Source organism: Lichenostomus cassidix, chromosome 6 (genome assembly GCF_008360975.1).
Source record: "Lichenostomus cassidix isolate B80296 chromosome 6, HeHo_3.0, whole genome shotgun sequence".
Classification (NCBI taxonomy): Eukaryota; Metazoa; Chordata; class Aves; order Passeriformes; family Meliphagidae; genus Lichenostomus; species Lichenostomus cassidix.
The window spans coordinates 30,159,163-30,183,584 of record NC_139487.1 but is presented as its reverse complement, the minus strand read 5'-3'; the positions used below and the strand labels follow the sequence as shown (position 1 = coordinate 30,183,584).

Sequence of the window (24,422 nt, the reverse complement as noted above, 5' to 3'; positions counted from 1 at the left end):
AAGAGAAATGCACTTCGTGGATTTTTGAGTTTTAATAAATTGTGCATGTCATTTTATTCAGTAACTTCTTTCCCTACTGTGTGCTTTCAGTGACATGCATCACATCAATTACTGGGTTTTAGACTACATCTGTCACAGGTCAAAATGAAGTAAAAAAAATTTACTTACTTTATTTGTCATCACAGAGTCCCTTACTTTATAATAAAAATATTTCTACTGCATACCAAGCTGTAAGATGAATGACTGCTCCCTGAAACTCATTAAAGTGTAGTTATGTGAACAGAAAATCCAAGTTTGACTTTCATGCAACTCTTTTCACAGTCAAATATCCTAAGGGGCCAATAAGATTACACAAGAGGGAATACCTGCTTTTTTAAACCAACACTAGAAATATTGCTGGTTACAACCTAAAGCTGACTGAAGTAAATGGGAAGCTTTACACTGATTTCTTTCATTCTCATCCAAGCTAATGATATCTGTGTTCTGCATAGCTCAGTTAAATAAAAAAAAAGAAAATAAACACCAAACACAAGAAATCTGATGAAAAAGGCAACAGAAACAGGATTAACTGAACAGCTTCAAGAGCACAAGGAAAAGCTCCTTCGAGAAAAAAAATTCATCGGCATCTGTATAGAAGTACAGTATGTTGGCAAGACATGCTTCAAGATGGGGGCCATTCAATTCACCCAGATCAAAAGGAGGAGCTGGCAGACACACAAAAGGTCTCCAAGCCCTCTGCCTTACTTACTTGGTATGACTCTTTCCATGAAGCCTCCTCATTCTCAGTGACGTATCATGAGGAAATTATTTATTCACTACACTGAATTTTGTGCCAATAAAGACTGAGTATTCACATTATATACAATCATATTCAATTCTGACTTGAATTTAGTTTAGGTTATTGAGTTGTTTGGGGGGGAAGTTGTTCATTTGGTTGGCTTTTTTTGTGGGGACAAGGAGCTGTGACAAAGGGTGGCCAATCACCTGGAGGCATGTTGCAGATCTAAGAAAAGTGAGAGTAAGCTTGGAGTTCCTCCAAAAGGGTGGCAGAAGGCTCAGAAGATGATTCTGGCTATTTGAAACTGGTGAGATTGTAAACAACACAATAATCTATTATTTGGTTACCAATCTTGCAAGAGCAAAAAAAAATGACTTTGTGCTGGCAAAAGGAATCAGAAAACGTGGGGGGAGGGTCAAGGTAGGTAAAGCATTTGCTGTTCTGCTGGAAAAGAACTTCAGAAGCAGAGTTCTCCATTTCAGAGGGGTAGGACAAAGGCACTGAAATCACATCGGCCGCATCTTCCATGTACACACAGCAGACAGAAAGAAGGAACAAAGACACCATGGAAAATCTTTCTAGTCTAGAGTAATTAGGCATAAATAGAGCCATCATTCCAATGAACACGTGGCCACCAAGAAAATTTGTACTTCTTCAAACAGCGTGGAGGCACCACGAAATGAAGTCAGCACCCCAAAGGAACACTGTGCTCCTGCCCCCTGGTTAACAAAGACAGACTACTGCTGAGACACATCGTTTAGCTCTCTCTTTGAGCTGCGCTACCTTGGGTGGTTAATTGGATAGTGCCATGGTGTAATTGCACACAACTGTTCCATGTAAAATCCTCAGTTGCTGGAATCAAAAAGTTTGAAAAAAATAAAAACTCCAATAATTGTTTTAAAGTAAGATGACAAGATGTTTTGCTTCCACTCCACTAAGCAGACTTCTGCCTTTCTTGTCTGCTATAAACTTATGCTACCAGCATGTCAGTTCCATGACGGAAAACAACCTCAGGAATGCAAGGAGACAGTATTAGATCTTAATTGCTGAAGTTTCAAACTCTACGTTGAGGCTCAGTCACTGTCTCCCATACGCATTTTAATAACCCACAACTGCATACCTAGTTTCAAATTTTGAACTTTAAATTAGTCTAGTAGCTGTTACACACTTTTGAGGGATGGTTCTATCACACTGACACCTCACATGAAGAAAAACATTCAAAATACACAGGCATTGCTTAATTAACAGCTGAAGCAGATCTAAAGCCACAGAAAGCTGTATGTGTTAGAGCACAGAGAGGAACAAGCAGTCAGAATTACTTAACAGGGAACCACCTTTGAACAACTGCACTTTGCTAGCCAGCAGTGAGGGGAGCACACCAGGACAGCAGCACTGCAGTCCACTCAGCAGCCCTATGGTGTGTGCCTGGCTCTGTGCACACACCTATTTTCAATTAGGTTCCAGAAAGTCAAATGCACAGAAAGCTGCAGAAGTTGTCAAAAAAATGGAGAAACTGTTCACCATCTGACCTGTATGGCACACAATCTCTTCAATACCATAATGCATTATTACTTCACCTGAATCTGTTAAATGCTTTTTGCATTTGTTAAATGCTGATGGTATTTACACCCCAAACAATCAGACACCACCTAAGAGAATCCCTGCATCTGTTGGCTGGAGTCAATCCTGCTCCATTTATCAGTGATAGGATTCTCAGACCATAAAGATCACCAAATCAGAACTACATTTAATAGTGTTGAGAGAGCTATTTGATACATATACAATTACTCTAAACAAACCTGCCATTTTTTCTGGTGATAAACCCATTCTCCTGAGCCTGTTCAGTTGAGAGAAAATTGGAATCTCCATCCTAGAAGCTTCTTACAGCTCTAAACCACACTGGCAACCTGCTGTATTTCTTTTCCAATAATTTCTAATTCTAATTTCATTTCTAATGAATGGCGCAACCACTTTAACCTCTTCCAACTGAAGCAGTGGTTTATGTCACCCAACTATCACTTTGGATAATACAAAATAAACTTTTGCAAAAGCACTGTACCCTTCAAACACTGAGCACCTGTAAAGGCAAGACATGAGCATATCCACTGGCAAGAGAACACACAACAAGAAACAAATAAAAGCAGATTAACTTTATGGATTATCAGGTCATTTCAAGAATGACTGATTTCAGAGCTGCATTTCATCTAAAATCTGAGCTATATTTTGGTTTTATTTGTTGGGAATTTCCATTCCTGCTAGAATAAGCTTAGTGCATTACAAATAAAATGACACTCAGTACCTTTGCCAATGTGATTGATATTGCTACATAACTAACAAGCAGTGAAACATATGTAGTTCCCCATTCATATTACAGTCATCATTGTTGGTTTACATTTGCTGGAATTTAATTAAGTGCAAAGACAAAATTGATGATTTCTGGTACAGCAATTCCCCCCTCCCCCCCAATATTGCTACATCATCTGATTTTATAGAGGAAGAGTTGGCAGCTACTTCTGCAATTAAAGCACAGAGTTGAAAATATGAATGCTGTTATACTTAATTAGATATTTGTACACAGTTTTTCTTCATCAACTAATTTATACGTAGATTAGGGCTGGTTTATTATGCTATTATGTATTTTAGCTAAGTAAAAATACATTCAATCTGAAAGACGACAACTTGCTGCTAAAAGGAAGAAAAAAATCTGATTAACTTCAAGTTATTTAAGTCAATAAAAATACTGCTAAAAAAATATCTCAAGCCAGGATTATTAGGCAGCAGTAATCCTGCTACAGCACCGGTGGTAAAACGTTCCAGCAGTGTACTAAATAGCCACGGAGTCCTGAACGATTTTAGCTCTTGCTTATCTGAGCTCATCTGGTTTGTTTGGGGTTTTTTTCTTGATTCTATACAGTTAGTCTGTAATGCATCTCGATGTTTTACATTACTTCATTCAGAAACAGTTTCCAGCACTTGTTAATGTGTATTTTTAGGGACAAACTGCTTATTTATACGGATGCTGAGAAGAGCTAAACTGTGTTCATCTTGAGAAGCAATCCCTTCTGCCGCATGATGTGTGATAACCCTAAACCACCCATCCCACATTTCCATGCGGCATCCATCTTGTTTGGTAAAGAAAGGAAAGAATTTCGATTTTAACCAGTTTTGCTGACAGCAGAGTCCAGTTTGAGCCCACGGGGAGCTCAGGAAAGGAACTCCTCCTCAGACACGCATTCCGCCACAGCTCCCCTTGCAGCACGGCTCCCACCTCCTCCTCTGCCCAGACCCACCTTTTCCCTGCTGAAATCTTTCCTGCTCCTGCCGAAACCTTTTGCATTCCTGCCCAAAGCACTGCTCTCCTCGCTGCCTCGGCACAGGACAGTGCTGCCCTTCTCTCATCGCTCTCTTTCGGCCATACTGCGACGCCTTCCTTCCCACAGAGCTGTCCGGGCGGCGCCTTGCGCCCCCCCCCCCCTTCAGTAGCGGTCGCTGAGGCAAACAGACATTTTGGCTGGAAGCGCCCAAAACCACAAACAACCACACCCTAGAAGTAAACCCCTCCCTGAGGGCAGAGAGCGGGGTACCCTGAGGCACTACCAGGCCTCCCTACGCACCAACAGCCCGCCCTGAAGCGTCCCTCCAGCAGCCCCTCACGGCGGGCAGCTGCCGCCCTCACACAGCGGGGCCGAGGCCGCAGAGCCTACCAGAACCTTCGCGCGCTCCACCTCAAGGCTCTGCCGAGCCGCGCGCGGGAATCGCGAGCCTCGTGCTGAGAGAGCCCTTGCTGCAGCACGTCACACAGGGCGAGCAGGGAACCCTCAGTGTGCGGAGCCACACACACACCCGGACAGGGAGCAGGGAAACCCTCACTGTCCAGAGCCACACACACACACAGTGACAGGGAGCAGGGAAACCCTCACTGTGCAGAATCACACACATACAAGGAGACCAGGAAACCCCTCACTGTACAGCCCCACTTTGTTCACAGGAAGGGCAGCTGCATTTTGGCTCAGCATGCCTGAGGAAATACAGCTCCCAAACACCACATGGTACAATACACCAAAGGAAGGGGTTTGCTGCTTCACAGCAGTCCTCCAGAGGTTTTCCTTTGCTAGATGCTATTTTAATAATAACACATTCTCTTGCCTTCCCTGACAGACTTGTTTTCCCTTAGAGTTTCAGGAGATTCCCCTTCTAACAGCAGCAGTAGAAAGTCAACCCACCACCAGAGCCCACCAAGTGCTTCAAGCTCCACAGAGACTCTCCAGACACCATGAAGAGGTGACACCCAATGCTCATAACTCTGCTGATACTCTTTCAAACAACAAAAGGAAGTGTCCCACAAGAAAAGGAATTGTCACTATAAAAATTAAACACAATCTGGTCATAAGCTAAATTTTCTTGAATATCAAGAAAAATTACAGCACACAAATCTCTCAGCTCCTGAACACTTCTGATATACTTATCACTGAAGTTTGCCCCTAAGCCAGAAAGGGGATCTATTCCAAGCAAGAATGTAATGGAAAAAGATCCCAACACCACACGTCTCATGGAGAAAATAAAGCACGTTTGTTTATACAAGTGGTAACAAATCCAGCAGGCAGAAAACTTGTAACAGATGAAGGAATCTGCTTTAAAAATTCTTACTTCGTACCCCATATGTAGTTTTCCTACAGTATAAATAGGGACAACAAAACAAGAAAGAAGAAAAAGAAACCATCAACCTAATACGCTCTAGGGCTAAGGGGTACATCATCCCTACCCTCGGATACCTGACTGAAGCTCTTCATTTTAGTATTCAGAAGAGCAAGGAATGGTGAGCATAACACTAGGAAAAGGGATTGCAACTAGTTAGTACTGTGTGTAAGTAACAGTTTTACCTGTGTTATTTATTACTGGGATATAGTTCTATATGCAGCATTGATCTCCTGAATTTTTCCTGCAGTAAATGGATGTGAACTAGTAATGATTCTTTAATTAGACTGTGAAGGTTTATCTTATACTAGCATTAGGTTATTTATTTTATATATAAGGTGTGCTTCCTTTTTGTCGACAAGACTTGGGGCATAACAATGCCATTTGGACACTCAACATTAGAGTTAAACTAAATCAAACATTCTTGAGATTTTTACCTCATCCCTGGCACGCAGCAGGGCCAAGACACAAGAATATTCAAAAGACTAAGCCTTCATGCTTGTCTAAATTACCTAGTCAGCTTTCCAATTCTGGAGTAAGGACTATTGGACAGAGTCAAAATACAGCCTTTACTCTTTTCATAATACCTTTGCTCTAATGAACATGGAGAAGCTGGTTGTAACAAACTTGATATATTCCAGGAGTATATTGTCTCTATCTCTTTAGGTGGGTTTGGGTGATTTTTTTTATCAGCTGGGTTCTTTTTGTTTGGTTGGTTTTGTTGAGTTTTTTTGTTTGTTTGTTTTGTTTTTCATTAAGTGCTTTATTTCTTAAGAAATTGCAATCATGAAACAAAATTGAAGCATCTTTGAAAATAGATTTCTCACCCTAAAGATTTTTCCCTGTGATGCATATATTACCAGTAAAACCAGCCTAACAATATACAAGAAAGTTTTTGAGTGAATTTCTTTGCCCTAATGATTTGAAATGGTTAAATCCCATGCCAGCAACATCAATACATATTTGGCAGTATGTCTATACTCTTATTACTAGCAATTATCATTGTGAACAGAACTTCTCCCTGTGTTGCTGCCATATAAAATTAAATATGAGATTTTTCAGAAGCCAAGCAAAAATATTTGTTTGGTCTGTAGGAGGAGAATAAATCTCCTGGAAAAAGGAGGAGAATAAATCAAAGAGCAGCAATTCACCCCTGTCTGGCAAATGCTATCTGAGACTTAAGATTAACTATCACTTTGTTACCTTGCATCTTCAGAGGCACGGGAAAGCTGAACATTATGAGTGTAACAAACAGAGTATATAACAAAGCATGGTTTATTACATTTATACTACTATTACAAAGGGACCAGACTTTAAGCATGATCTGAGTAAGTCCTGCCTGAAAATCCCCTATTAACAGAAAGCCCCATTGTACCTCTTCCCCTACTGATCACATTTAATGGAACAGTAGTGAAAATCAGGAAAATCACAAGACAAAACCAAGAGCTTGCCTAGTAATTACATCTCGTGGGACTCCTTTATGTTTTACCTTAGGAAACTACAGGTCATCACTATCCCTTTTATTTGCCTTTTACTTGTTTGAGCAAACATTTCTGCCTGCCAATTTGCAGGCATAGTGATTCCCATAGTTACAGTTTCCTGTAAATGTAATGGCTAAAAATCAATAGTCACTATAATTCTTTTGAAGTTCGTTATAAATTTCAATGCAACCAGAACTAGTTAAGATCCCCTGGCTGCAATGACTCAACCATATGAATAAATCTACACAAATGAATATCTATTTTGGGGTCAATGCAATTTTTCACCAGTGTGAAAAATGTTTCAAAGACCGTTTTATAAACCAAAGATTAGGAATGCGGCAAAAAAACCTCCTGGGAGAATTAACATTTGTGTATATTCACTGCTGTAGTTTTGCTCTGACCCACTTTCTGGGAACAAATGTTTAGTCCTTCATAAACTTCTATAATATCCCCCCATCCAACTGCATGCCCAAGAATGCCTCCTTATCCGGCACTACTTTATTCACAACTCTAACACTTAACATTGGAGTAGTATCATTCTAGTTTCACTAAGGAGACTCAGTTATGCCATTACACTGTAGAAACAACACGCATCTGTGTTACCTGAAAACGTTAGGCTAAATTAATTTGTTTGCCTTATCTCTAAGCCTTTGTTTTCAAACAGGGGTCGCAGGGAATCCACTGCCCTGCTCACCACCAGCAGGGGGAAGGACAATTTACCAAATTCTGCAGCACAAATCCCAAAGGTTTTCTAAGCTCTTGCAGTTCTTCTTAGCTCTAAGAAAAAAATCTCTCCAAAATGCCGTACAGTATCTCTGGGGAAAGCAAAGCATCCAGCATATACGAACAAAATGGCTTGTGTTTCTGCTACCTTTGACAGATTTGCTGAGCAGCAGCAGAAGGCATTTGGCAGCACTAATCAGGTCCTGTTTGGAGCCCAGGAGCCAGCAGGGAAACTGAAGAATTGTGTCAGTAGTGTCTCCAGAAACCACCAGGTAGTTCTACTCAATGACTCTGGGGCATGCCATCATTTGCATCCTGGCAACATTGATCTCTTACTGCCAATTAAATGAAGGTTTTGTGGAAAAGCTGAAACAGCAAGGATGATTTCTTGGGAATGCTAAAGGCTTCTGAAATCATTGGATGCCCACCATGTACACTATTGTCTCCCAACGGTTTGCATATCCTACATCTGACTGAGAACTCACTAGTACAATTACTTCATAGGCAGATGCCAGTGAACACTTTCCATGCTCTGTAATTTTAATGTCTTCTCAAACACTACTATTACACTACTAGTTTAATACTACTATTTTTTATCTCAAGTATTTTACTGCATATTCTTTTTCTTTTACAATTTACTAGGACAAATTGGGAAACATTAGACATCACTCCTATCACAAATATTACAAACTTTGCCATATTTGCTTCCCTTTATTATCCTTTCAATTTAGACAACAGCAGATCATCTCAGTGCTCATATGTCCAGCCCAAAATTCAGTTGGGTTACTCAAGCTATCATACCTCTGTAAGGTTCCACAAACCAGACCATTTAAAGGGAAGAGGGAAACATCCCAAATTACAAACAGGAGATAACTTCAAATCTTTTCCACTGGTAGATTATTTCAATTTCTGAATTTCTAGGGTGCAAGGGAGCATCAGTTTAACAGGAGTCAGGGTAAAAGCTCTCTCCTTTGCAGAGATTTTTCCATAATTCTCCATTTCATGACGGTTGATATCCCTTGGGAAGTTATGTCCCCACAGAACACACCAAACCACCCAGACCTCTGGCCTGAGTTATGTCACCTTGTTCTAGTCACACACCACTCAACTCTGAGCAAACAAGAAAAGAATAAACAGACCAGCTGTCATGTAGGATTGTTTTTCTTTGCCTTCCAACACAGCAGCACTGATGGAGTTTTGCCTAAATAGGCTGGCATGGCATGAAGCCAGCCTACACAAGCTAATGGAAATTACTGCACAGGAGCACAGGAGCTCCTGAGCAATGGGAGCATTCCATGAGGGCCCTGTAAACAAAGTGCTTCACAGTACTTTGATCCCTTCTCACTGCTTTGTACTTGTATAGAATCAATATACCACTATCACAAGGACTAACAATGTGACTGCAAATACCTTACTGGTGCTGTATACAGCATTCTACAAGTGCCACTCGAGACCTACACTTTTAGATTGCCTCAGAACATTGTTGTAAAGTTATTTTTCTAAAACAGTAAATTAAATAACAACCGACAAAGACCTTTACAATTAAATACATAAAAGTATTATGTTTCAAAACTAAGAATAAAGGCCTTTTAAGGGTGAGAGAAGAAAAAAAAAATAGAAAGAGCAATTTCAGAGTCAAGGTTTCTGTTTCAAAAAAGCAACAAGCATTTAATAACCATGCCCCTATTGTCTTCAATGACACTTAAGAAACTCTAAACTGCTTATCAGTTTTTAGATGGAAATTCTGGATCATAATTCTCAAAATTTCTGGTCAACCCACTGAGAGAGATCATTATCTCTTACTACCAGAAGCAACTGAATACTACCCTACTTCACAGTGTTTGAAGATCCAAAGACACACTGAGTTTTACCAAAAGTCAGGTGTTCATCTCTGATCAGGACAACATGCTTCCTCAATATTTCATGACATTTACTGCAGAATACCTACTGCTATAGATACATCAATAAATTTGCTGCAGAAATTACCAATCAACTCACAGATCTTGCTTAAAGCTCAGTTTTACACTGACTCCTGCTATGATTCGTTGTGTATTTATAGCTCAGACAAAGGTATAAATACAAAGAGACTCACTTTTACTGTCGTAACAATGGAAAAAAACATTCTTACAAATTATTAGAGGAAAAATAAGACAGAAACAAAACTTTAGACAAAACTGATGATAACCTTATGGCATCATATATACATACTGTTGCTGCTATGTGCTCTTCTATGGCATTTCACCTTATATCCACCTGAAAGTCCTCCAAATCAGTCTTTGATGTATTTTTCTTTGTAAACTACTTTTTATAATAAACTAGTTGGTTCTCATTTACCTGTATGCAATCCAAAATGATTGAGGAATTTAATAACAGAAACTGTAATTTCTAGTACAGTTATTTCCTTATAATTAACTTTGCTATATGTTTTGACAGACAGTCTTCAAGATTGAAACTATGACATTTATTAATACAATTTTAAATTAAACTTACTCTTACTGATGAAAAATGGCTCCCTGTTGCATAGCCTTCAGTTCTCACTGTCAAAATAATGTAAAACCTGCATGTTCTTGTGTCAGAAACTCATCCTGCAGATTTCCTCAATGTTTCTCCTGGTAAAACAACTTTTGATTTATACCCAGTTCTGAAATCCTTTACATTACATGGAAGACTTTTCTTTACACCATACTGAAATACAGGGAAGCCTTTTGCTCTCATAAAGCTTTAAGAATGTTCACTGCTATGCTCTTTCCACAAACTTAGGGTTAGTGACAGCCAAGGGCCTGCAGAGAAGTGCTAGAAGAGGCATCAAATCACCTGAAAGAGTCTCTAAGAAATACAAAGTGCAAGAGCAGTGAAGTCTAAATGGCACTGGCTTGTCTGGGCCATTGCAGGACACAGTCTGACCAGACTCATTTGTCATTTGGGTGCCACTGATGCCATTCCCTCTCCATGTCTCCATGAGGAAGGCTGAAGGGAACAAATTTACGATTGCCCTTCAGAGGCCTTGCACAGCACCAGAGATGGCTCCACAGCAGCTGAGAGCATTTGGTTTCCATGCCACACCTCAGACACTGCTCTGTGGGCTGACAGAGATCACATGAGTGAGAAATAAACCATCAACAGCTTCCCACTGTGCAAAATATAGCTGATAAAAGAGTGCAGAATGCAAACTTGAATGCACACTGAGCTTCAGAAAGTTTATATGCTTTTGGCTTAAGAGTTAAAGCTAGCTGATAATGCCTCCTTTATTTCTCACACCTCCACAGGAAAGTTGTGTAGTAGTAGCTTCAAGTATCTCAAATTCCATGGTATAAATTTTCAGCTTTCATCTCCATTGAGGCTACTATGTCAGAAATACCAGAGATAGATTTGTGCAAAGTTCAAAAGATTCGTTTAGGGATATCACAATCCAAGTATTTAAATGCTATGATCATACTGAAGAGAGCCATAAAACAATCTCCTTTTCCATTGCCATCTTAGTGATGTGTACTTTAACACCATGATAAATCCTTTAGTACCATGATACCCATTTTGCTGAGTGCAAACCAAGGGCCACAGCACTGAACTGCACAACTCGACAGTGCTTTGAAGTGTTCCCTAATGCAGGGGCTCAAAGCCCAGGTGCACTGAGGGTACCCCAGCCAGCAGCAAGACCCAGCTCTGGGCAGGGCAAGGCACAGCTCAGGAGGAGTTGGGCTTTCACATCCACCAGAGCTACACACAGGGCCTCCCAATACTGCAAGTTAGGTGACACTGCAAGGCATATTCTCACAAGGGGGGAAGACTAAACGACTTCATACAACAGCTAGGGGTCAACGTGTTTAATGATACTTAATGAGATCCAAAGAACTCAGTTAATATGGTGACATCAGCCTCTCCATACCAGGGAGGCCCCAGACTGTTACAAGCTGCTACAGTCTGGCAGAGCAAAGCTGAGGTTGTTTGAACTGATAAATTTAGTTTCTAGCCCAGCCTACAAAATCTGAATAGGTCAGAAGAGCAACCTTACAAACTCACTAAACCCAGCATTTGGCTTTTGGGAGAGAATTTTCAACAAATTCCAAACATCCTTTACATGCTGTACTGAAATTTTGTAAGCTGACTTTCCCCAGCAGCCACCTCAGCTTTGTTGATTTGCAGTAATGAACTCATTTCTTTCTTCCATGATTGTATATTGTTTAGAGGCTTTGCTTACAGCACTGACCACTATGAAACACTTGTGCTCCATGGCAACTTGACACAGCAATTTATTATACAATAAATCACTTCAAAACACCAGAGTCACAGAAATGTGCTCATCTCATGTTTTACATTCTTCTAACCCTTAAACTTCAGATTTCTAGCTACAGTTCCCACTCCTGGAAGCTAGAAGGTTTGGGTTCCACTTGGATCTCATCAGAAGAAACCTCAGGTTATTTTCGCTGAAGAACTAGAACACAAGGAAGCACAATCTCCATGGTAGTTACAGAGTAGCTGGGAATGCTGCTAAGCAATACGAATTTCACACTCAAGAAGTCTGGGCAATTAGGGTGTTTCAACAGCAAAAATTAATTTTAACTGCAATCCTACTTTGAAATCTCTTGGCTGCATTAACAAATATGTGAAAAGGCTACAATACCAAGGTTCAGATGCCACTCAATACTAAGCACTTCAGTGAATTTTTGTTAAATAATTTTCGTTTTCTGCTGTTCTCATCCAGATCAAAGCTGGCTGAGCTGCTTTTGAAAGTAGTTATAACTAGCTAGGAACTCACAGGCAGTTTCATAAAGATAATTTACTGGAATTTCAAAATAAAAGGGTGCCACAACAACAATGAAATAGGAAAAAAAAGCAAGATGCCATGTTCCTGTTTACATTAGCAAACTAGACTAGATGAAGTATGAAACACTTGCAGTCCTCAGTGTAAACAACTATTTCATGCATTTTAATAAAGATATGAGATCACCCAATGAACTGCCCTGAGATAGCAGGGGAAAATTGGAAAGTAAAATGCATGACATTTCAAACAAGTGAAAATGCATTGACATTTTATTCAAAGCTCTATCAAAATAAATTTTTTAAAAACCATCTCAAACTACCAATTATTTTGGGTATTAAAGGGGAAAAAAAAAAGCCAAATCTTTGGTTTACACCAGATCAGTTCGACATCCAGAAGGCTCCATATAGGAGGTTTTCTGCTGAGTCCAGCTTAACTCCCATTTAAAAAATATAATGAGGGAGCCATTACACAAAATATTATACTAAGGGCCTGGCCTGTTTGCCTCTCTCTTTTCATAGCTATCTTCTTTCAGTACATAATAATTCTCCAAGTGAAACGAACTGCCCCACCAGCTTAGCAGTGCACAACCTGCTTCATAAAAATTCTGTTTCTTCACACCACACAATTGTTCTTCTGGTACAACTTATTTTCTTCTGAAAATGTACGTTTTTATTAACACTGACTAGTGGAAGTATCTCTTATTAATATTACAATTACTTGTAGAAAGAGGCAATATTGTTGCATTATTTAATATATTCGGTTACATAAAATATTCAAGACTTATCAGGTTCCTGTGCAAATTCATACATCTGCTACAAAATATTCACGTGTTCAGATACACTACTGCAATACAAATGTCACAAGACAATATTCCCAGGTAATCTATAGCACAGTCCCCAGGTATGGCATCAAAACAGGAGCCAATTTACATTTACAGCTCTGGAATGGTATTACAGGCTTGATGAGTATTCACACAAAGGCTATGAGACTGCTCTGTCTGTTCTAAGACATTTCTTGAAATTTCATCTTTCACATGCTATTAAAACAAAAGTGAACATGCTGTGACACCTAAGTTGCCTTTGATCCCCTGCTACTGGATTTTCACCGCTTTTGTTCCTGTTAAAGATTAAAAACAAGTACACACCTTTGTATCATATCCCTCATCCAGTCATATTTACAGACAGCCTTGAAATACAATAGTGTGCTCTCTCCAGTGAGAACACATCACTTCATTCCAGTTGTTTCTGACCAACTCAGCCTCTACATGTTACAGGTGATCCCTCACCTTACCTAGGTTGTAATACTGAGTCCCTGCCACTCGCTCCTCCAAACACCACAAGTGTCCTTTAATCCTCCTGTGTAAGAGGGAAATCTGCTCACTTCCTCAGCTCCTCCTTCATACCCACAGAGCCCAAAGAGGGCTCCTCCAATCTTCCACATTCCCAGCATTGACAACTGCAGATGTTCTGCCAGAAGCATCTGTGATGCTGTCAGCAAGTCAGCTCACCTGTGTTCCGTGTTGCTATGCAGAGACTTCCAGCAGTTCAACTCGGGCACCTCTGTATTACAACCACAGAAACAGCTGGAAGCCATTAGATAACCTGGATATTGGACAGGAACCAGAACTAGGCTAAAACACAGAAAAGGCAGCTGGTTTGCAGCCTGTGTTTTATCAAGACTGCACCAGAGACCAGTTTGGAAGATCATCACCAGTGAAACTGTATCACAGTCAGTTCCCTCCTGCTTAGAGTTCCACACTTTCTAACTATTTCAGGTGCCCAGTTCAAAATCCTTGTGCTGTTCAAGTGTTAGTAAATGCACATACAGAGAAAACAGAAGAGAGGCAAGACAAAACCTTCACAAATACAGCATCACACCAAGGACCAGCCAAGTATTGTCCATCTCACTATCACCTTCCAAAACCCAAGTCCCACGGGGACCACAAGAGCACAAACAGGAGAACTCAGAAGCACTATGGGAAAAACCACCCATATCTAAGAAAACAAGGACAGAAGAAGAACGTCACAAGTCTGACACTAAGATGAAGCACACTTTTGCCGTATATATCTTTAATGTTTTAGTCTCTCATCCTAGCCATCCTTATGAAACAGGGATTGCGCTGCATTCTCAAGAATCTCAAGAAAGACTCTGGTTTTGGTCCATGCTGTGGTTGTCTCTCAGACAAGTCCTTTACCTGACAGAACACACTGAGCATTCAACGACTTAACAGCCTTCCTGCCACTTGGTCACTGTCCTCAGATGTCTTAAGCACTCCACAATAGTGCAGGAAAAAGCAAGATGGAAGAGCAGCACCCATAATAGCAGGGGTTTGCACTGGTGACAGCAGAAATGGTCAAAGCCTCAGTGAAGTCTGGTTTGTTTGAGATTAAATAAAGGTTAAATAACCTTTAACAAGGTTATTGTACCATTTAAAAATAATTGAACAATATAACCCAATCCTAAAATCTCACTGCACAAGTATGTAGTCTCTAAACATTTTCTTCATTTAATATATTAAAAATGTCTTATTTCATTGCATTTTTTTCTTTGCTAAAATAGTAAGCCATAAACTCTCCAGCAAATGAAAACAAATTTAAAATTTAAATGAGAACTAAGTCAACAATTTGGTGATACAATCATGTATTTTCAATTAGATATTCACAGTCTGCAAGTGAATTTATTTAGGCCAATGTATCAGCATCATCAACAAAAAAATTCATCATAATTACCACTTTCATCTGGCAGAAATTAGTAGCAGATGTTACGGAACTTTTCCATGTTTATATTCATAGATGCTTGACATTCCCCCATTGAGTTCAAAATATGAAAGCACAATGAATAATAACCCCATGTTTTGAATCATAATCTCCACTTACTTTCAAGTCCCATCCTGGACTGCAGCAGCCATTGCTTTTCAGACGCTCTCAAGCAAGACAATTTATTCCACAGAGAGAACAGGAAATATTAAAACAGAACATTGGCTTGCAGGTCAGTTACTGCCCAATCACTGTAAACATTCCCTGCAACTCTGATTTCTGTGGACACCATACACTTACTTCACGTCATCAGTAAGAAGTGTCAATCCTATTCTGTAGGCCCCTGGTAACCAGAGTATTGGATTTTACTTGTAGAATTGGACAGATCTTTAAATTATGTACAGCAAACTCTTCTGCATTAAAGAGCATTTACTCAGCCCAACTACACTTACAAATACAAACATTTCCTCAGTAATGATAAAATGTGTGATTTAGGATTGCAAAAAACAAAGTCAATAAACAAAACATGAAAAAAAAAAGAAAAAAAAAATCACAAAAAGCTCCACAACAACTCCTCATTGACTGCCCAAGCAAAATCATCCAAATTAGCCCCCTTCTTTCTGCTGGTTATGCATCACAGAGCTCATAGCAGTGTCAAAGTTTGAGAAGGGCAGAAAGGTAGCTTCTCATGCATACCTGCATTGCAGACAGGGAAATCTAGGGAAATCATGAATCAGAGGATGAAACTCAAGTTTCCTAACATAGCTACAGACATTTTTTTGCTTTCACATGACATCATCCATTAACTAAGAGCACAAAAAGTGGCTTTTTTTCCCTTTTCTTCTTCAAAGTATTAATTTATCAATAAATGTATTGACTGCATTAACAGGAGCACTCAGATAAGGGAAGTAGCAGGGATCTGTGGCAAGGAGCACATGGAGACGAGGAGACAGCTGCCTGCTTCTTGGATGCTGCATGAGTTTCCACTGCCTCCTGAGACACAGCAACCAGGGGGGGAAATGCAAAGGACCCACCCTATAAAGATGTAAGAGGAACAGACAGATTTGTTTCCACATCTTTTGAAGTCACCTTGCTCTCCTAGATGATATGAATCCTACCCTGCTGTGTTTTTCTGGTTTGCAATTTTGCACTCTGGCTCCAGACTCGGCAGTGTGAGGACTCCCAGCACTCCCACAGGAGAGGCAGGGCAATGCAGGGAAGGTGAGAAGAGTGCTGGGAGGAAAGCCAACCACAAATCTTAACTTTCATTCTCTTTCTAATCAGGTAGGTACAGTACCAGCATCCTAGAAGGTACCTCAGAAACACAGATACAAAACTTAGAAAAGGACAACAGGAATTACAAGCTCAACAGTGGCACTCCAGCAAGGAAGTAAAAAGAAAACCATGGTGCCTTAGATAAAATACTACCAACTCCAGCCCATAGCTAGCAAGGTGCAGAAAAAGTCCTGATGTGTCCTTAATTCCTATTTTACAGTACACAACACAAGCAAAGAAGCAAAAGACTGCAGTGTACAAAAAAATATACAGACCACATAAACTGGTAATAAACCTGAAATATTCATGCAATGTCACTCTGTCAAAGCATGTTTAGTCTACCAGCTAGAACACTAGCAAGAAAAAACCCACAGCACTGCAGTACTCCCTTTCATTTATGGCTGAAAAAATAGAAATACAGCTTTTGTCTTACTGAAACTGTATTTCCTTAAAATTAGAGATCATTATACTTGAATTAATATACAGCAAAGGAAGTATATTAATTTGGGTCTGATTGTAACTAGAAATAGTTATAAATCTGTATTTGGACTTAAATATTCCTGCAAACAGATGTAGAATGTCACATTTACTGAACTAGATAAAGAGAACATTATCTAATGTTAAAGTAACTGGATATCATGATAGAAAATGAAAAAAAAATGTTGTATATATACACCTTGAAATATAGTTAAAACATAGCTACATTTACAATTTTGAGTTAATAGTAAAGAGTAATGTTTTTAATGTAATATAAATTGTTACTAAAAACTGGGACTACGTGGAGCTTTGTGGTGTTGGTTTGTTTGGGGGGTTTTGTTTCTGTTGTTTTAATAAAATAAAAAAACCCCATAGCCCTCCTTGCAAGCATCAGTAAACAGGGAGACTCTGCTCCCATCCCCAACAACTCTTGCTATTTTCAAGATACAAATGCAAGAAGGCACTTCAAAAGTGCACAGCATAGCCACGAGGCTTTTATCACAGTTCTTGTAGGTCTCCTTTTAATGAAATACCAATAGAGTGGAAGGTAATTATAAACAGTAACCCGCAGGGCATGAGAGCAGGAGCCAGTTGTTCTGTTCCCAAAGCTGGCTCAGACATCTAAGAGAAAGATAAATCTGACAGAGAGTGAGCATTGTAATATTAACTATTAATGTAGTTTAATCAATGTTTTCTAGATTGTTCTGGGAAAATGTAAAGTGGCAGGGGAAGGTAGCAAGCACTCCCATACCCCCTGAGCTCGACTTCATTTTTTTATACAATGTTCCTGAACATTTGTCTATAAAGAGTAGTTTTTACAAACACCAAAATAAAAGCATCTCATGTCTAGCAGCTGCAGTATCCATGGGATACCTGTGCTCCCTCTGGAGCTCATTCCTGATTACAAGACAAGACTCTCTTCCTTCCTCAACTATGTGCCATTCATTTTCCCTTTAGTCTTCTTGATATTTTCAATCCCTTAAGCCACCCACAGATAAACATATCCAGTAGAACACAGGAAGATCCACAAGTTTTCAAATAATTCATGTCTCCTTTCAATCTAAGTTTCCTTTTACACCCAGAGTTTCTTTTTCCACCAAGTGACATTTTGGGTAAGTTTTTTGTATGAAAGGTTGACACAGAAGACATGTGGATCACCTGGCCTCCCTAATAAGCAGGAATATAATTTAATGGCACATACACTAACAAGATGATGAGAGGCTGGGTTACATCCTGTGGCTTCAGAGATTCCAAGTACTTCATAAATATGAAGAACCAAGTACCACAGAAACAGAGGTTGTCTACCAAATACAAGGCACATGGCTGTTCCTCTCCAAATTAGTGTTACATGGCAATAGACAAATCAATCACACATTGGGATCATGCACTACATACTACATCAGCTCAGGGAAAAGCACAACACAAACACCGTGAAAATAAAAACAAGTAGTTGTATCTTAGGGTCTCTCTTACCACAGCACACATGAAATTCTAGTTCTCATTCTATGAATTCCTGTAAAAAAAAGGGAAGGGAAAAAAAAATCCTCTCATTTTAACCTATCACCGCTGAAGTACGTGCGCACCTTGGCTTTTGACGGCATTTCTCTCTTGGAAGCATGTGTTTGTATTTCCAACTGGTTTTTGTCTTCCTGCTGGACAGATCGTTAGGCAGTGTTAATCAGGCTGAGCAGTTGCAGTGTTCCATTTGTCTGAAGCACAGCTATATACAGCTTGCACAGGTACTGCCCAAGCAAGCTGAGGGCAGAGCACAGCTGAGCAGATCAGAACAAACACTCCACCCTCCTCAGAAAATCCAGGAGTGAGGGCCAGTGCACTTTGTGAACAAGCTACACATCTCAAAGCACAGTCCTGTATGATGCCTACCCTTGGTAACAATGCCATGCAAGGAGCAGTATGTAAATTGAACTAAGAAGGGCTTTCCCACTGTGACACACAGCACATAGAATGGGAAGGTGCCAAGGAGCCCAAGAAACGTGTCCATGTGAACACAGTGCAGATCCATCCATGGCACAGAGCAAAGAAAGGCTGCTGTCCCTGCCGAGTGGCACTGTCCCATGGGACACCAGCACAGAGCTGCCGAGGGACAGCACATGCTCACACTGTGCCACAACACCCTCCACCTCAGGGAAAGCCAAACAAAGGTTCCTGTGTTTGCCCGAGGTGCTCGGTGCCGTGCAGGGACACACCCTGGGCTCTGACTCTCTGCCTGTGCACAGTCATTGCTGATGTTACAGAGTTCAGAGCTCCGTGGGCTTTCATTTCCCTGCTCAGAGCTCCACGTAATCCCTCAAAGACTTATTCTCTGTATTTCAGCGTTGTATAATAAGTCTTTCCATATCTGAGTTTTCCCTTCACTGCTTGCAAACTGACATTGTTTAAAGTCAGTGAAGCAGAGAATGCAAAAGACTGAAGTAAATATAGCTAGAGCTAGACTGCCTGATTTGGCTGCAGAAAGGGGGGTGGAGAGACAAAGCGAGCTGTGCAAATTACACACATTACAATGCTAATTAAACCTTGTCTCTTCTATCTCACTAGAATATTTCAAGTTTTCTATAAACTGTAGCTCAATACCAACTTAAGAGCAATCTGTCACTTCAGAGCTTCTCAAACACCCAAGTATAGACTTCTATGCCTAAGTTTAGTCATCTGATTTGAAAAATTTTTATACTGAAAGGGATTCTGGAGAAAGCTTCTCAGTTGTAAACTATGGTCTGGGAGCAGGTTCAGACTGAAACAAAGAACATCATTAAGGAACAGAGCATGTTTACTTTAAAATGTCTCTACATTGGACCTGTGCTGCAAGTCACACATTCTCACATATTTAAAAAGGGATGTAAGATTTGGGGTTGATGGGGTAGGAAATACAGAATTACACTGAATGGGCTGAAAACTGCATTTTTGAGAACTTTTCCCACACAAGATGAAAAAGACTGCACTGTTTGGTTTTGAAACACCAGTAAGAAGGCACATCAAATCCCATAGTCAGAAGTTATCCTTAATTAAGTAGTACAAAGTCCTCTGTGAGAGCCTGTTGATAAATCACAGCACAGTGACTGACTACAGCTACACCAGAACAAAAAAAAAAAAAAAGAAAAAGTCTGAAGTTGCCAGATGTGATCAGCATTCAAAGATAGAAAAGAGCTTCCTGCACATGTAAAAGAATGCCTTGGTTTTGCTGTTCTTCAGGACCAGAGTTGGTCAGAAAGTACCAGTCATACTCTCAGTAAACCTTAGAAACAATGCATGCAACCTGTGAGTTGCATATTAAAGAACACTGAAATCTTACATGGTAACTTATAACTGTTCTGGAGAAAATAATGGAAACTATGCATGGACAGGAGCCAGAAAGGATTGGATTGCAAAGGAAATTCTCTGAATCAATAAAACTCTAAATGGAATATACTGAAAAGAGCCCCCAGTTGCTGAAGCAAATTTATTTCCACTGAGAAAACAAACCCCTACCTTTAAAGTTATTTCTACTTTTTCCTAATAAGATCATTTTTGGCAGGACACCTTTTGCTAATTCAGCTTTGCTCATGTAACTGCTGGATTTGTGAAAAGTTCTAAAAATGAGCAGAATACATGATGAAAGCCCCAAAGAAGAGCCAAGAGCTAGCTGGCTGCTGGCTGTACTCGGACACCTGAATCGAAGCTCTCACTCCCATTCACTGCCTTTGTCCCTGAGCATAAGCAATGCTGGATATGCCTGCACAGCAGATGAGACCTAAAACTCACATTGTTTATAAAAACACTTAGACAAACCTTCATTAAATGAAGGATGACTCAGTTTATATGATTTTAGTAAACAACATTACACTTTCAACTTTTATTATTTTAACACAAGTTTAGGACATTTTAAAATGTCACATGCATAGGAGTTTCAAACTGAACATCAGGCATTTGGAATGTTTTTCTTATTTTCCAAGGTGAACAACTGGGCACCTACAGAACACTTTTAAGATGCTGCTTAAATTATAGTCCTATTTCATACAGTGTGTAAAGCTGTCAATTCCTGATCTTACAGCTCAGACAGGCAGACAACTAACTAAGGCTTCGGTCTATAATGAATTGCAAAAGATGGATTTAAAAACAAAATGTTTTAGAGCTGGCCTTAAAATTAACCAAACTATGGTTTAACTTGTGTTATAAAATGTGAATCAAAGTATTTTGTATGTTTCACAGCTTGTTTCAATACCCTCTCATCACAGTATGTTCAGACTGTTATAATCAAAATCATGAAAGCCAGACAATATTTCTTCTTACTGCCACATTCCTGCTTGTGATTCTGCAATGGAGAATACAGCAGAAGAATTTAAGAGCACTGTGGTAGAAAAACCTGGCTTCCAGTTTCAAAGTCATATAGACCATGAAGCACTTACAAATACAAAAATCCCAAACAAACCAGCTTTTAGGGCCTGGCCTCCCAATTTTATCCACCCAAACAGAGTCTCACATGCAGGTGGGACATTTTTCAATTCTAACTCAGTCCTGTTGTACAAGGATTTGTGCTGACCAGGGCAAGCCTTTGGTCACCCAAGTCCACATTCTCTTCACATGAAAATGACAGAGTCAATTTCAAGAGTCTGGGCAAATAGCAAGCAGTTGCTAAAGCTAAAAGATGACCTGGCTGACAAAGAAAAATCTCAAGATGCAAAGAGCAAACCTAATTTATTTTTGCAGCGGAGTTAAGGCCTGTTCCTCCCATCCCAATCACATCATATGAATAACAAATGCAAGCACAGACTGGGGCAGATGAGACTCTGGCCAGTGCACTGCTCTCTCACACCCATGCTATGCCAGAAGGGAGAGCACCCACTGGAAATGGATGTGCAGGGACACATGAGACACTGTTGTTACCCCTTCCTCTCCTGAACAAAGAGGATGAGGAGCTCACACCACTCTTAATGCAGACCAGGGCCAAGATGTATTTAATGGTTACCTACTTGTTTAAATCAGTAGCAAGTTGCTGATTTACAGGACCCAATGACATGTTACTGACCTTTTAATAAAACCCACAAACACAACAGAGCCTGTCATGATTGCTGAGCCAGGTTTCTAATTCCCCACATGAATATACAGACAGGGTACTCCAGCCAGGATTAGAATAAGAACAACACTCTCAGCTGGTGCTTTTCCCCTGCCGGAAGTTAAATATATCTTCGTGATTGCAGACATAAGCACACTGGCTCAGACCTTCAACTGGCCTGATAAATGGTATGGTGGTTTTCCAAATCTACTGGGATAAGTCAGGTGACAAATGCTTTCCATTAGCTTCAGCAGAATAGAAACAAAACAGATCAATACAAATGATTTGCAGCAAGTTCAGATCATAAATTTCCTTTTGCCCAGTTCCATCATTTTAAAATAGAAGCATTCTCCCCACACAACATGAAAAAAGGCAGTATTGGTCCAGAGATTTGATCATTCCAGTTACAATAAATGGCTCATGATTTCAGCTTGGAGTGCTTTTTAATCAAGCGTTAATTTTACTCAGTGATACATAATGGTATTATTTTAAAAGATGTCAAACAATAAAAATTGTAATGACCATATTATTTTTTTTAAATTAATTGGATCTTACTGTTATGTAAAGCAGTAACAGCTCTAAATTCTACTTTTACTTTACTAAAATTACCTGTTATTTTACTTTTCTCCTGCTTTTGACTATAACAATTTCTAAACCTTGTTTGTGAAGGATATTTTGGGAGTCACCAATTCTTGTATCTTTAAGATCAAACAAAAGATTTTGAACCTGCACTGCAAAGAACAGCTTGCACATAGCTGCTGTTCTTCATAGCTGGCTATGTTACTATATAACCAACTAAAATCCCAAAATATACTCATCTTTTGTATTGGGGAGAGAAGATAAAAGAGGAGATTGATAAATCACCGTGAGTAAATCATCTGTACAAATGAAAAAGACATTCACAAACAAGCCAAACATTTCAGTGAGGCAGGACAGGCTCAGTGCACTCCACTTTCAGATGTACATAATACTTTTACAGGAACATGTTTGGGGAAATTCGCATTGTTAGTTACTGTGTAGTGACAAACAAATACAGATGTTTGTCATATACAGTCACATTCTCTCAATATATCTATACAGTTGTCAGTATCAGTGATGTCTCAACTAGCTCTGACCCTCAGGTTCATTTTCATGCCATAGCTGGTTTCACAGGTTAACTCTTATTAAGAAAGGGAAAACAAGCTTCCCATTAAATTGTCTCCCTTTCAGATTCAGTGTATTGCCTTTACCTCTTACCCCCCCGCCAAAAAAAAACCCACCAACAAAACCCACACCACCTCTTCAAAACAGCTCTGCCCTTGCCACAAGGGAAGGTGGAGGTTTCACTTTGCTCTGCAGGGCTGCTACACAACACCCTGCATGGGGACACAGCCCCACCTGCCTTGTCACAACACTTGTTCCTGTCTCTTACCTCTCTCAAGTCAGAAGTCACACAAATAGGCCACTGGGAGAAAACAAATCCTTATGTAAAGCAATCCTACCTTTCCATTTCAGTATTTAACAATATAAAACCAAAGAATATAAATCACAAGTGGATTAAGTTAAGAGGTGGGATCCTATTTTTAGAAACAAAGCTTAAGAAAAACTGAACTGAATCAAAACAGCATCATGGGTTACAAGACATATTAAGTACTGTCATCTATTTGTACATACTAAATATTTATCAGGAAGAGAAAAGATGTAATTTTAGAATTTTTTAAAATGAACTCAAGTAGTCTTAGCTGAAAGCTAATTAGAATCACATGGCCTCTCTTCAACAGGTAGAATAAAAAGTTAAGAAAATATATATTTTACTTTACTCAAGACAGAATTTCACCAATTTTACACAATGCGCTGTGCTGTAAGTTAATTCAAATAGAGAGCACTGTGAACACTAAAAAGCCCAAACTCACAGATGTAGCACCTGATCAACATAAACCAGCTGTTGCATTTTAAAACAGGATATGAGATGCATTAGCATGATTTTATTTAATTTGGAGAAAGCAGAATGGATTTCAACACCAAGTTCCAGTGTCATTATGAGATTTACTGTTGCACTCAGATTTTACCTCCCTTTCTCCCCGCTGCCCCCCATGGTTTCTTACTAAAGTGGGCTTTTTTGCACACACAGCTTTTCTGTCTTTTCAGCTGCACAAAGAAATGCATGTTCTGTGCCTCCCTTTCAGAATGGGTTACATCCCCCCTGCCATAGCCTGCTGAACATTGGAGCACAACACTGGCTTTGGGTGACTCAGTTACTGCACTGATAAACCCTGGGACACCTTTGCTCTGCTCTGCAGGACACTTTAAGGACATTTGCTGAGGAGCTGGCCCTTCAGAGTCACCTTCTGGGCACTATCCCATCCAGCACCTGCTAAAGAAATCAACCAGCACACTGCAGACAGGTATGTTCAATTTCACTTTTTCAATCTGTCAGGAAGCACGAACTACA

The 24,422-nt window shown here is 39.8% G+C and overlaps 1 long non-coding RNA gene across 5 annotated transcripts in view; it reads right to left on the bottom strand.

Annotated features, from left to right (window-relative positions):
- LOC146435577 (uncharacterized) overlaps positions 1–24,422 on the bottom strand; it is a 358,567-nt gene that overhangs the window by 300,546 nt on the left and 33,599 nt on the right. Inside the window, exon 1 of one of the 5 annotated variants that reach the window (XR_014853016.1) lies at positions 18,528–18,816. The exons of 3 other annotated variants lie outside the window; for them this stretch is intronic. This is a non-coding gene — a long non-coding RNA (uncharacterized LOC146435577). Of the gene's footprint in view, positions 1–4,068; positions 4,468–18,527; positions 18,817–24,422 lie in introns of those variants that run through there. One more of the 5 variants, XR_014853014.1, reaches the window with a different exon arrangement.